This window comes from Gymnogyps californianus, chromosome 17, assembly GCF_018139145.2.
Source record: "Gymnogyps californianus isolate 813 chromosome 17, ASM1813914v2, whole genome shotgun sequence".
Lineage (NCBI taxonomy): Eukaryota > Metazoa > Chordata > Aves > Accipitriformes > Cathartidae > Gymnogyps > Gymnogyps californianus.
The window spans coordinates 7,819,840-7,835,474 of record NC_059487.1 but is presented as its reverse complement, the minus strand read 5'-3'; positions in this window follow the sequence as shown (position 1 = coordinate 7,835,474).

The following is a 15,635-nucleotide window of genomic DNA, read 5'->3' as shown; positions in this document are numbered from 1 at the left end:
AGCCAAAACCAGGACACCCAATAAAACCATTTCTAGGCTTTACTGGAATACAGCATACACTGTAGTGCTGTTCAACCATGGAGAGAGCTTGGAGTGAGGCTGAGTGGGAGAATGGTTTATGCCAAAGAATTTGTTGGCCAGGGCTCATTTAGATCTGGCTCATATTTTGTCTGAAATCTCAAAATTTGCTGATAACATGGCTTGGATGACTTTGATTATGGCTTATCCTTGTATGTCAATGCCCAGCCTGTAAGATTATCTTTCAGCCCTTAGTGGCTTGGGTGTGTTTTCCATATGCCACAACCTTACACTGATATGTCAGTCTACAAACTATTTTACTCCAGATTAAGGAAGGAAACAGAGAACAAATACATGTCTCTTATGTGACCTCTCTAACACATACCTGTAGTTTATGTGTAGCACAACTTACAGCTTCTGTCTGCAGATGGCAAGTTGGTTCATTTAAAGATACAGAAAGCAGAAAATAGGATCAGAATCTCTTTCCTGTTCTAACATTGTAACACATATGAAAGTTTAGCACAATATACAAAGACAAATATTAAATATGTCCCAGGCTTTTGCTTTCTGTGCCAATGCAAGATTGAGTCAACATGTCCTGGTAAGACGACTGTGGTAGCTGAAGAAGGTACTTTTCTATGGTGAGAACCTGGCAGCCTTGTTCACTGGTTAGCTTTTTCTACACTGCTAAATCCAAGCATTTGTGAAGCAGGAATACAGCTTCCCAAACTATCAGATTGCCTTAAAAGGCATGAGATTTTACAGAATTTAAAACTGGTATGTTCTCTATTAGCCTTCTGGTTGTAAGGATTCATGTTTTTAAGATTTTCTCTCCAATCTCAAAAGCTATGCATCCACTTGAAAATGAAAGAAATGCTCTCACAAATCATGGCTACTGTCCTAAAGCAGTAGTGGCATATCGTCAATGACAGGATATGTGAAGCCAAGCCTAGAAATTGCTTGTTTCTAACCACAATGTCACTCAAAATAGCTCTGACTAGGGAGACTGAATTGGAATGATTTCATCCAGAGATCTCATAAAAAAGTGATCACATACTCTTTTTCCTCCACTCTTCTAACATCTCTGTACTTTGATGGGAAAACAGGAAACATTTATTTTTTAAATGACAGATAGGACAATGTTATGATTCCCATGGTTAACCTCTATGGAACTTCAGAACAAGCAGGACAGGGAAGCAACACATCAACCTTCTTTGCAAATAATCGTTTATGATCCCAAAAAAGGGAAGAAATAATATAAAGCCTTCAAACTTAGTAGTTACCAACCAGGTAATCAAACTGCTAGGAACAGCACTGTGAATATGGCAGATACATATATATTTGCACATGAATGTAGTATGTCTATTTTACAGTCTTCTAAAGTAAAAGCAAAAATGTCAAAATGGGGCCATGAAGTTGGCCTGTCAAAGAAAGAATAGCCATCAACATGGTAATGGTGGAAGAGACTAAGAGCTCTGCCCTTTACATGTTTAGGGGTGCTTTTGGTTGGTGGTTTGACATGGTATTAGTGGAGCCCCTTTGCCCTCCTGATAAGTCTCTACCTGCTTGATATATCATTAAAAAAAGTTTTAGTCTACATTACATTCAAACAGTGCCTCACTGAGGGCTTCTTTCACCTGAGCACCAAATGCAGCTGGGCTTTCCAGCACATGGCATAATGTCTTAATGTCTTCCAGCCCACATAATGTCTTAATCTCACAAGACACACAGTTCTAATGTCAAATTAGGCACACTCAGCAAACAGTGCTCTCATCACACTGAAATGAGATTTTGCAAATAACTGCAGTGAAAGAATAATGGGTTTGGTATCATTCTCAGAACTGTTCTCAATGTTTTTTAATTCTTTTTCTCAAAATATTTTAAGATCACATTAGCTGATTTTCTGAGGGGAGAATGTGAATTATTTGGCTAATTCAAAAGCAATATAGACTAGCTCAACATTACTACTGAATATAGCACTGTGCTACATACAGAGTTTGCATGATGTGTATTTATGGTTGGAGGCATACAAGGAAAGAAAGCCTTTCAAATAGAACAGAAGGCAGATAAACAGGGAAAGAATACATGTATCTGAATGTATGTGTTTGCAAGTAAATTCAGTGCCAATTACAAGAATTACTACTAAACTGATGTAAAGAGCTAGTTGTAGCAAATATATGTGTAGTGCAAGACATAAATCAAGAGTATACAATGCCTAACAGGTGGACACAGTTCACAGTTTGTATAAGCTACTTCTTTGGCAAGAAGTTTCTTTGGATTTCTGCCCAGGGGCCAGGTGCTCCTCACTGATTGATAGGGCTAACCTCACAGCACTTCCCCCACTGGCATATTGCTACATATTTTGCATTAGGAAGGAAACCTCACCCTAAGAAAAGATGCAGAATGGACAGGAAAATTCTTGGGAAAACAGCACTGGTCTGTACAGTAGCTCAGTTCCCAGTCCAGCATTAGCAGAAATTCCTTGTAGATCTTCTTTCCCTTCTGCTGCTCATTTTTAATCATTTCCATAGGGAGTGATTCTATTTATTCTGCTTGGCTTCTAGCTGTTTTCTCTGCTGTCCAGTAATGTACTTACTGGTGGATTTCCCAGGGGACTCCACATTTGATTCACTGTCTCAGCTCTCTAAATTTTTTCCAGTTCAACACTGCATGCCCTAAAATCAATAAATCCAGATGGTAAAGTGTTCTCCCATTGCTAACAGTATAATTGAGGTAACTGAAGGATTACTAAAACAAATTATTAAGTGGGTATTTACATGAGTATTCAGGTGGTATTAGCAAGACATTTCATCATAAGGTTTATATACAATTCTCTCCCTTTCATTCCCACTGTTCTCTTCAAATCCAGATCTCAGACCTTCTGTATCTTTCTGACCAACTTACTGCCAGCACACTCACACTGAATTTGAATTCCTACCCAGGGAAGCTCTGTAATTTGAGAAAAGGACACTGACAATATATCTAAACAGCACCGGACAATGTCATGATATGAAAAAAAAATCATTTGATGGGAGAGGCAATATAGCTGTATTTACACAGCGCTGTGCGAGACACATTAGACCAGCTGTTTCTGTAATTACTCCACACAGAGCACTCCACTAACACAAGGATACTCTTCTACCTCCACAGTCAGGCCTCTGAAAATAACATCAGTATTTCTGCACAGTGCTGATATTTTATCTTTTACCTTAGTATTTTACCTTGAAGTAATTTACAAAGGATAATAGCCATATATGGAATATGTGAGATTTAAACAATTCTAAGTCAATAAAAATTAAATTCTTCTTTCCTTATAAAGCCAACAGGACTGATCAGATTTTCAGCTCTCTCTCTCACAAGACAACCTGGACTTTCTTATAAAAAAATCTGAAAAACTAATACTTTGGCTACACCCCAAATCTGCAGTTTTCATATTTTTTGCTTTTCAAAGGATCAGCAACATGTCCAAAGAAAGCAGGCACTTTTCCCACAGAATAATTTTGTTAAAATCCCACATTTCAATCAAAAACAAATTAGAGATTTTTTTTTTTTTTTTTTTTTTTTTTGTAGTCCTGGCAGAAAGAGCTCCTTACTGAAATCAGTAGTGGTCTGGTACCTATTAGGTAGAATACAAGACTCACATGACTCAGTACTGTAAACCACATCTTCAGATGTACTATACAGAAGCAAATAAAGACACTTCGATCCTGAACTGCAGTCTCTGTTCATTGACATAATAACAAATAATATGTAACAATAATAGGATCTGTTAGGAACATAACAGTGTTTACACAACCAGAGATGCAATAGAATCTGAAGATCAGATTTTAAATCAAAGTGTTCACATATCCAAATATGATTACCTTCATGGCCTCTTTTACTGAACTATTTTACTGAACACCCACTGCTCCCACTGACTGACATCAGTGTGTGCTTCTGGTGGGTAGCAGCCCTAAAAACAGTCACTTGAAGAAGCTTAACATACTCAGGCTTGAAAATTTGAGACTATTTTCCTTTTATAGTCTTCAGAACCATATCTAGGCCAGAAAAGCCTACAATTACCTAAATATATAAAAACATTAGAAACAACTTGTCTTTAAAAAAAGAAATGTATTTATTTTTGAAAAATAGCAGCCAGAGTGAGAGAGCAGATGGGAAAAATATTTTTGCCAATCACTGCTTTTGAGTGCAGAGTGAGAAGTCTAATTGAGTGGAAAGACGCAAATGAAATTGAGTAGCTCCCACACCCTGAAGTGCCTGAGAGGTGGAAGACCCAGGGCTGGATAATCACTCACTTCCAATTTTCCCTGTCTGCGAGGTGATAATGAGACTTTATTTGCCACGCAAGCAACTGCTAGTTAGAGTTGCATGTATCTGAATACCACAGGACTGACTTGTTACATATTCTATCATCTTGTGCACAGAAAAGCCTGTTTTGCATTGTGTTTTGCTTTTCACATAGGTAATAGTGTAACTATTCAGATTTTGTTGACAGAAACCTTGTATTCAGTAAAAATGAAGGAAGCAGAATACTAAGCTACCGAAGATCCTGGTTTACAATATAACAAAATCCTGTCAGAATTTCTTAAACGGAAAGGGGTTGAACAATGTTTGCAGATTTATAGGGTTTTAGCAACTGTTCGTCACGTCTGACACACATGCCTGTGCATAAGCCTTGATTTTGCTTACTAGTGGGGTGACTTCAGTCACAAGAAGAACTATTAGTAGCACCAGGAATTAAATTGATAAATGACCTTCTCTCTGACCTTTCATCTGATCTTTGTATCTCATCATTTCTTGTAAGAAACTCAGAGAGTCATCAAGAAATGTCCCTGGCTTTTACCATACAGTACAGATTTTATTCATGCATATACAGAACTCTTCATGCTTTTCACAAAGCTAGTTCAAGACAGTTCCTTGGCTCCTTGATTCAGATTTTAAAAGACTTGTTTCCTTTCCTCTCAGCAGGAAAGGCTTCCTCTCTCTGCTCATTACTGTATTCATTTATTCTTGATTTGCTGTTAGGTATTCTTTAGAGGAATCTCCATTTAGACAAAAGGAGCTTTGTTCTGGTTTTGCCTCTTGTATCTTCTGCCTACTGGGCCAGAATTAACATGTGTAACCCAACAGGGCTCGTGAGCTCTCCAGTCACCCTTATTTTATTCAAGCTTCATTTTCTTTATCCTTTCAGTGTTTCCCAAATGCTTTATGAGACTAAATATTACTGGAACAAAAGAAACATATTGACAAAACGGAAGAGTGTGTATGTGGAGAAATTGGGGGTATGGGACTGATTCTTTCTCTCTCCCTCTGGATTGGTTCGGTTTATAAAGTGCACAATGATTTTTCTATGCTGTTGTCACTGGAAGCTTTTCCACAACCTTCTTGAATGTCTCTGTCTCATCATTATGTTGGCTCTTTTGGCGTTCTTTTTAAAACTGGTATTTTAGTGCTCTAGCTTCCCCCTATATCTCTGTACTTCGTTACTTAAATCCCAGCTACCATTTTAAGGAAACTTCCAATACAAAAATTTAGTTGCAATATGTTGTACTGACATAGAAGAAAGAAGCTGTTAACGGTCCTGGTCTGGTGTTATTAGGAAGCATGCTCTATTTGAAACTGAAATGGTTCTGTAATCTCTTCAGCCAGTAGAGTGGAAAAATAATTTCCATATCAGAGGTCATTCAAATGAAATGTGGAGACTCAGATTTACTGAACCCACCCCCCTCCACCCTTATGCACATGGGTATTGTCAATGACTTCAGTTGGCCTATTTGTATGATTACCTTGCGCGAACTTTCTTTGTTGCTGTGACCTGGTGCATACCAAACAGACATCTAGCCAAAGCCCAAACTTCACATACAAAACACTGACTTCTGCCCCTCTAGAGGAGCACAGGAAAGATGGGGCTCTGCAGAGATTTTGGTGCTTGAATAATGAAAATACAGCTCTAGTGCAAGCCATGCCCAAAGCATCAGCCATTCAAAGAGAAGGCTTTGTCTGCACACTTCTAAAGAGGTGTTTCCTCTCTTTATGCTTGGGAGAAAGCAAACATAAAAGGCATTTTGCCTTCTTCCCCAGGGACTGGCAGAGCTTAGGGCTGCTGTCTGAAGTCTGCAAGGACTTCCAGAAAAGTCTGAATTGTGCAGGCCCATTTGAGGGCTTGGGACTATTTATGTCATAAATCATCATGGAGATCAGCAATGTAAAATCGGCTGCACAATCTAGTTCAAGTCAACATCCTCAGAAAGGGAAAGAAAATCCTGCTTAGCATTTTATACTTTATAGTCACTTAACACTAGGGTGCACCTATGAGCTATAAAATCCAAACCTCATGCATGCTGAAGACAAACACCTTAGACTTTGGTAAGTACTTTTTGTTTAAACAAAGCATTCTGTAGCATGTTAGCTACATTCAGTTCAAATTAACTTTTTTTTTTCCTGAAAAGCAATTCCAGCATAGCATTGAGTCTACATGGTGATATTTTTCTTCAGTTTTGAAAAGGAAAGAGTATTTTGCTATTGTTAATGCAATTTGGTTGTTAAGAAAAGCTGCAAGAAAAGCAGATCTGCCCTGTTTCCTTCCATTTTCAGTCTAAGACCTTCTGCATGCTGTGTTCTGGGCCATTAGTGTTTACACCAAGTTCCATCTTTTGTGGCAAAGCATGTAGGCCTCCTCCTAACTTTAATCTGCTATCACTGGCTTCCTGTTATGACTTGTACAGCATTTACACTGTAATTCAAGTGAAAGTGTTCTGTGATTTCATGAGCGATACTGTCAGTTTAACGGCATTTTTATTGCTACACCTACTTTTAATGTTTCTGTGCAAAATCAGCAAGAGAAAAAGAAAAGGCCCCTTTGAAAAAAACAATAAGGCAAAAAAAGTCTGATTCCCATTCTCTAGTGGGACTGCTGTAGTCAATTAGTATCCTGATAGAGCTGGGTGATGATCTCCCAGAATGTCTTTCTACTCCTACACTGTGAGCTCACAGCCCATGCACTGACCTTGTATAAGTGGTTATAATTCCATGGACTGCATCCAGCATTGATGCATGAAGCAGTGTAAGGCTATAGCTTCACAAATGGCTTTAAACTGATCTGCATGTGAGTTACTGCCAAAGGAGGCAGTCCCATCCTTCTCCTAGCCCTGCCCTTACCACAAGACCTTATGCCTCTTCTCATGCCAGCAGTAGCTCTCGGGGGTTGCACACTGAGCCAGTCAGGGAGCAAATCTGACTAAAAAAGGACCTTTTGTTTGTTTGCCTTCCGGTTAATTTTCAGCTGGATCAGCTGATCAGTTCCTGATCCTGTTCACCACAGTGTCACAAAGGAGGTGATGAAAACACGCAGCAATGTAGAAAGGGGAAAAAGGGTAGCTCACACTTAGATTGACTCCAGTTCAACCATAAAACCACAGTCTAAGCTACACACAGGACTAAATTTTCCCAATTACATTAATTCAGCTCTGTGGATATAAAATATCTGCACTACAATAACCGTGGAGAGAGTTTTACCCTGAATACAAGATGCCCAGGGAGACTGTAAATGGCAAAGTTATGTATTATGACAAAGCTATCTATTTTGTGCTAATGTGATATCTAACTGGTTCAGCCCATCCTTAGTAAAAGATCTTTAGTTTATCAAATGCAGACCTCCCTTACTCTTGGTATTTAGTGGAGAAGAGTTCACATATCATCTCACAAATGCATATTAGGTTACTCATGTCCCCCAGTATTTAAAAAAAAAAAGGTATTTTCTATCTGACCAAAATTACAGGTGCAGACAATAAAAACCAGAAATTACATCTCTGTTCAAATACATTTGGAGCACTGAGTGTCAAAGAAGCAGCTAATGCAGCATCACGTTATATGATGTCTTGCTCCTTTCCCTTACACCAACACAGGGAGTAGGCCCCAACTGAGTCAATCACTTAAGCATGATCTGAACTTAAGCATGTGAATGATCCATCAAACCTCTTAAGCACATGTTGCAGTTGAAAGCCAGCAGACGACAGATTGCTGAGCTATTGCCAATCCCTAGATCCCAAAATCAAGATCTACATCTTCAAAACCACTGAGGCGCATGGGAGAAAGCAGAGAATAGAACTGGAGAAAAGAAGAGCGGATGGATGGATGCCTGCTGGATAGTATGTATTTCATAAAACATTTTCAGTCTGATCTTCAAATCTCTGTTCCATGAGGGAGACTCTTTTTCCGGCTCTAGTTATGAAAACCACACAAGTTTACAAGTGGCTGCATAATTCTAGTCTCCACCTCTTAATTACTTTTTTTATACACATTGGTTGTGCTGACACAAAGGTAGGTGGCTTTTCCTGTAAGAGGTACCGATGGTTGAAAATAATACACATGCAGTTAGGAAGAAGCAATTTATAAACAAAAACAAGCACCATCATTCGTGTTATTTTTTCATGTACTTATAGAGAAAAAAATAAAAGAAGTGACTTTTGCTTGGTTGCGTTAGCTCAGGGCAAATACTTATTTGCAATACAATCTGCAAAACTTCCAGCAGCCTCTCTTAGTACTCCCCCAAAACAGTAAATTTCATAAGAATGTTAATTTGTCAGCAAAAAATGTCAGGAATTGCAAACTTGTAAATGGTCTCATATGGGAAAAAAATCACTTGGAACAACCCCAGTTTAATTGACTATTTCATCAAAATCTGACAAACTTCCAGTTTGCAAAATAAAAAAAATATATTTGCAAAATAATGATAAAAAAATTATCCTACTTCAAGGATATTGAAGTTTGGTGCATCTTCTTTTCCCCACACCTAGTTCTGGTGCTTTAGATAAAAGTGCCTAAGCCTGCTGTCAAGACAATGTTTCTCTGTTGTTGACTTCAGAGGGTAAAGAGCATATCATATAACATTATATGTCAGGAATAATAGAAATGCTTTCTGCACATTACTTAAACACAAAACTGCTTAAAAATACCCTGAATTGAGCAAGACCTTTTGATTAATTAAACCAAAAATCTTCTCTCCATTCAAGAGCCCAATGAGAACCCTTAATTACATAATCAAAAATTATGTCAGGAAAGAGCATCATGAAAATCTAATTATGCACTTTTTAGTACGTGATTAGTTTTAAGTAGGTGGGTATGTTTGAAGAAGAGCAAAAGAGGGGAAATATGATAAAAGAGGTGAATCAGGAATTGGAAAGAAAAGAGGTATCAGAGAAGTGAGTAATAACAAATACAACCTCCTCCCAGAATGTCTTCAAAATTTGGATGTCTTGACTTGATTATAGAATGCCTGAAATAAGACATGCTTCTTCCTCAATTATATGTGTTTAGGATTTGACACAAAGCTCACTGAAGCCTATGAAAAGGAAATAGGCTGCATTTTCAACTAATTAGTGAGTTCAATACCAGGAATATGTTCAAAAAGTTTTGTCCATCTCACCTGACCTTATGATGGAAACAACTGTCCATTCACATTGTGCTGTCCCTCTGCTAAGTGAAACTGTGATACAACATTTTACAAAATGTTGTGTGCACATCCCATGATATGGTTTACAGTATCTCCCTCTTTCTTCTCAAATCCTGAATCATTTTTGTCATGAAGTTGTGTTAACCTTCAGTCTTCTCTGGGATATTAGAGTTATCAAATAAGTAGGTACATGGGGACGCCAAGAAGAAGCACAGGCTTCAGGCACTGCTGCCTCATCACACTCCCAGATGGCCTGAACAACACCATGGTTAAAATCTGAGTTGCTGACTGGAAACTCGTGTGACATCGTGAGGGCCCCTTTGAGTGGGCTCTGTAAGTCAAAGCCGGGAACCATGAATTCCTGAATTCCAGTTTTGCACATATTGACACTGTGTTCTTGGGCAGCCACTTCAGCTGTCTATATCTCAGTTTCCCCATTTTCAAATGGACTTAATAATACTTACCTCCTTCTGCTACACACCGTGAGTCTAATTAAGTGCTTTCAGAGTTTAACTGAATGTGTGTACAATATTACCCTCTAATCAAAGAGAATTCCACCCAACCCTGCCTAGCAATTCTGTTTCTTTGTTCTCCATGCTCACTCTAAGCGTCTCTCTATTTGTTCCAAGTCACTCTGCAGTCAAGTTACCTGAGCTTTTTTATTCTAAAATTATTTTTACGCTGTTGTTAAGAAAAGAAATGAAAAGAAATGCAAATGCTCCACTGGCAGTCTAGGTTCCTGGAGAGTAAGAACCTGAGAAATTATTTCTGCAAAGCTCACTGCAAACTACCTCTATATATCTTGCTTGAAGATAAATCATTTGTAGAAATCAAAGGGATTAATTCTTAGGTAGCATAAATCAGCAGTGGCTTTAGTGAAATCAGTAAGCTGCAATGAATTATACAGGGGTAGGTGAAAGGTGATTCATGTCCACTACACACAGGCCAGAATCTGATTTCAATTACACTGATGGAAATCTCTATCAACTACATTATTTTGACTGAAGTTTCTAGAATTACTCTGCATATCTACAGATACAATGACGGGTTTTAAATTAGCTACTGCCATTCAATAAACAGTTCCTGGAGTCAGGGTTTATTCTCTGCTCAGCAGCAGCCATAAAAGCAAGCAGCATTTTAGAACCTATATGGACACAGCACACAGAACATCATGGTACCACTGAACAAATCTCTGATACACATTCATCTTTAATGTATTGCAGAAATCCATTACTGCCATCTCTAAAAGGATATAGTAGAACTGCTATAGGTACAGAGAAGGGCAATAAAGATGGTCAACCATGTAAAATAGCTTCAGTATGAGGAGAGTCTAACAGATTAAGGCATTTTTACTTGATGTGGAGACCACTGAGGGGAAATATACTAAAGGTCTGCAAAATGTTAAATGGTGAGTAAAGCATGGACAATGATTAAGGTCTATTTCTTGCAATACTAAAGTTAAGGTGCAACCAAGGAAATTATCAGGTCTGAAGCAAAAGGAAATATTTTTTTTTCATACAGTACATCATTAAATGTGGAACCAATTGCTAAAGGATCCTGGAAAAGCCAAAAGCTTAAATGTGTGCAAAAGGCTTTAGGAACATTCATTGGGAAATAGCCCACTGGTGACTATTAAAAACAATGGTCCAGATACAACCTCTAGCTCAGGAAATCCTTAAACTACCTTGAGCCAGGTACATCATACACAGGGCTTGAGTGCCAAAATTGTTTTGGGGAACCACGTTTCAACCGACCTATTGATTTCCCATGAGTCCTTGGGTGTTCCTGTACTGCTCAGTGAAATGGGCTGTGGATTAGTAAATGCTGAACAAAGATGGTAAATTTAGGGTGCCCCATGGACATCGTGTACCAGATCTGGAAACAGTGTAACTGTGATCATGTGAGCAAGAGCTCTGTGATGGCCTGCCTTTCTGCAGCACTTCTTAGTAGCTCATATGCAGCTCCACACAAAGCTCACTCCCAGCTTTAAGCTTCTCTTAAAGTTAGCTTGCCATACATGGACTGTTCGAGATCCATATTCACCAAGAGATCCAGACAAACCACCTTGGTACACTAACCTACAGGAACCTATAATTCAGTGGCTCTTTTAACACAACAATAAGAACATACACACAAAGACCCAGTGGAGATCAATACAGGAAAGTAGTGTTCGGATACCTGGTCTCTTAGATGCACACTGTACCCCACACTCTTTATTGTCCACGTGCTCTTCACCACAGAGAGGTTCAATAAACTGTGAAATTGTGGTGTACTAAATTCCACTGAAAAGGTGTATAAACATTTTCATAAATCAAAGCATGTGAGGCTGGAGTTTATTTAGCACCACAAAAAATAAATACATGTATGGGATTGGTTCATATAAATCATATATACAATGTGTGCACAGACAAAGGGTCATGCAAAATGTGTAACACACTTGAACATCTGCCTTTGTCATCAAGTCACTTTGAAACTAAGCATGAACGGCAATTTTTTGATAAGCCAGAAATAGGGATTTGATTAAAAATTTCCTAAAGTTAGCAGAAAGAACATCTGTTAACTTCAGCAAACTTCAGAACGGTATGCTTTTGAGAAGCCTGATGAACAGATATTCCTTTCAGAAAGGAATAACAATGGTTAAAGGAGAATAAAAAAAAACAGTGGGGAAAAGGCAGGTGGGTGGTTTACCAGATCTTCCTTGATGAGGCTAAAGGGTATATCAGCATAAACGAACAAATTCTACAATCACTCTGGATTTCTAAATCTTATTCTACAGCAAATAGGGTCCCAGTCACATCCCACACAACTTTCTGGGAGCTTTCCTAGAGCCTTCAGCAGGCCAACAGTGAATGTTTTCTCCTACAAGAGTGAATACAGCCAGTATGCAGACAAACACATAATTGATGATTATTTTCTTTGGTATTGTGATACCATGTAGAGACCTTACCACCTTGGTGCTACTGTGGTAGACAATGTACAAATATAACAGCTCCAAACAACTTACAAGCCCATGTAAATTAATTATATCTTCATGAAAGATGGTGAATTTCATGGTAATTGATATGTCAGCCTCCTGATAATTGACTTCCTGACTGTTTAACAAAGTAGCAGCATATTTTGTTTGCTTTTGAAGTGCTCACTTGAAAAAAATACTGGCAGTAAAAATTCTCTTCAAAACTGAACAGTAGTTGTAAACTACTTCCTTTTTAAAAATATAAAAAAATGAAAAAGAAGCAAAAAGAAAACAAGCTGAAAGGAACGTATATTCAGTTGAAGCTTCATTCAATTAATACACAATATTCCTTTAAAAATAAAAGAGCTTGCTGGCCAATTACAAATTTTTGTCTTTAAAGTGAAAAGCTATGCTAGCAACTAATAAAATATCCATTCTAAAGTAAGGATTATGTGTATGTCTGAGATAATTTGGACTTCACCAAAATGAATTTTCCTACAGCTAAAAGAAAACAATTTCTAAAAAGACTGAAAAATCTCCCTTTAATTTTAATGTAAACTTTTTTCTTAACATTTTAATCTCTCCAGTCACAAGTAACATCCTTTTAAAAATCCTTACACAGTAATGCTTCTAATGCTGACAATAAACCTAGAAAAGTATTTTGAAGCAATGTAGCTCATACATAATGTCAACAAAAAGGCACGCACACCACAGTAGTTCAGGCATTGCTCAGATAACATCCTACTGATTCTATGACGGCCTCCTGTCTCAGCATTTGCTACGGAAATGAAATTATTGTAAGACTTTTGAGGCAAACACAGGAGACAGAGTTAACAAATTAACTAAAACTAACAACTTTCTCATTCAGCCACAGGGTGGGGGCGTAGCTTTGGAGATGCTGATTTTTCCTAATAGAGTGTATTGTTATTTAAACAGTTAGGCTCTTTTAGAAGAGTCTTGCCACTTGCCCCAAACAGAAAAAAGTTTTGATGATTTTTAAAAAGACATCAACTGGAGACACACTGAGTAAATAAATGAAAATGCTGTGGTGACTTTCAGAAGAAAACAAAAGGTCAAACATAAACAACTTGAAAGAAAACCAGTGAATTTAGTCTAAGCTGACCTTCTGAAGACTTTGCTTCCCTGTCCTTGTCTCAGGCCTGCGGTGTGGTGCTCTTCCATCTCCCATAGCGCTCCTCAGTACAGCTGAGATCTGCATAAAACCCAGAATTATCCCTTGCTATTCGCTTCCCCTCAGTGCTTTTCCCTCAGACCCCCTACATTTAGGAAGACAAGAGCTTTCCCACATTTTCCTTCCCCTTTTGAGCAATCGTGTTTCAGACTGACTTAAGAGTGAAGGAAACATTTCTCTTTGATGAGGTTGCAGAAAGTGGTATTACAACGTATCACGAGAGTCATGTTTGTGAAGGTGCGTGGTGTGCACCTTGACCCAAGGCTACATCTTAAGGAGACGTGGTGAAGTAATATATTATTGTTACTTGATAAAGGCAATTTCCACACCTAGGACTGAAAGCATCTTAGATATTTTCTTTATACTGCAGACCTGCAGCCTGCTGCAACTATACGTTGACCGAAGAGCTGTTTTTTCATTTCGTGTAACATGATATTCATGAAGCCTTCAAGATGACAATTGTGTGTGTTATACTGCCATCGTTTTCTCCTGAATAGAAAACTTAATGACTAGAATAAAGAAGATCAGTCAAGACAGAAAAAAGTCACTGTTAAGGTAAAATACCCAAAGAGGTATTTTATTTTAGCCTGAGGAAGATGATGATTTATTACATTATTTGTGTTAGTGTTTAAGGTAATAGATTCGATAAGTGTCTCTATCTTTATGCCACTTAAAAGTTCACATTATTAACGTTTTTAAAATTTCCTCTTGAAACTTTTTTTTCTTAATTCAAAATAAATAAATATGTATTTGTAGTTTGACAAAAGCCTGGCAGCTTTCTTATGGTGTAATGAAGATGTTTGGGAGAATCTCCACTGGTATGAATGGAGTTAGCTTTTTGGAAGGCAGTGGGAGCAGCACTGAATTGCAGGACTCGGTCTATTTTTGTGTGCAATTTGCCTCGTTCGCCCCCGCCCTTATGCCTTGCACTCACTTTGCACAAGCAGCTATAACCAACTTAAAAAAACCCCATATTTTGATTCACAGCAATGAAACATGTTTGTCGTATATATTCTCTGTTGGCATGGAAGTTTGCGACAGCTTATTTCTGCATATTTGTGTACATTCTGGTGTGTGTATTCCTGTACGTACTTCTGTGTGTGAGTTGTGTTTGTGCGTCCACCCCTCAGGGCTGTGCAGAGGAGGGGGGTCCATAGATTTGGGTGCAATTCTCTGTACGTGCAAGTAGCCATGGGGTGTTTATCTCCCTGTGCTATGTTAATGTGGTGTGGGGTGTATGTATGAGTCCAGTGTCTGGGTGTGCTGTGTGTATGTAGTGTGTGGTGTGTGAGCGTGGGGAGGGGGTGGTGCAAGTGCATGGCGTGTGAAGTGCGTGGGAACGGGGGCTGTGAGTGCAGGGTGTGTGGTGTGCGTGAGGCATGTGCGAGTGCAGGGTGTGAGCTGTGTATGGAGGGGTGTAGTGCGAGGGAGTGAGGGGGGTGTGTGGGATGAGGGAGTGCGGGTGTGAGGCAGGTGTGAGGTGTGTGTGAGGGGCTGCGGGTGTGTGTGTGGGGTGAAGGAGTGCGGGGTGTGAGACGTGTATGTGTGCGCGGGGTGAGGAGGTGAGGGAGCGCGGGTGTGAGAGTTGTGTGTGTAGGCGTTCGGGAGTGTGTGGGGGGTGAGGCCGCGCTCCCGCCGCCTGACTCCCGCCCGTCCGCGCTCTCGCCTCGTCAGGCCGCTGCCCGCCGCCGGCCCGGCCAGGCCAGGCCCCCAGGGGCCGGGCTCCGCCGCCTTCGCCCTCCCCGTCCCGCCTTCCCCGCCCGCCTCTCTCTCCCCCCCACCGCCCTCCCCGCCGCCGGGGCTTCCCTTCCCTCTTCATTCAGCGCTGCCTCGCCGCTGAGCGCTCGCTGCGCCGCTACCCCGGCATGTCCCGCAGCCGGGCTCCCCTCAGCGACCGGCCCCTGTAGCGCCTCCACCCGCGGGCGAGGCAGGGCCGAGGGGGCGGCAGGGGGTGCCGTTGCCCAGCCGCGCCGGGCACCGCGCGGCCATGGGGGGCTCCTGAGGCGGCCGAGGAGAGCGGC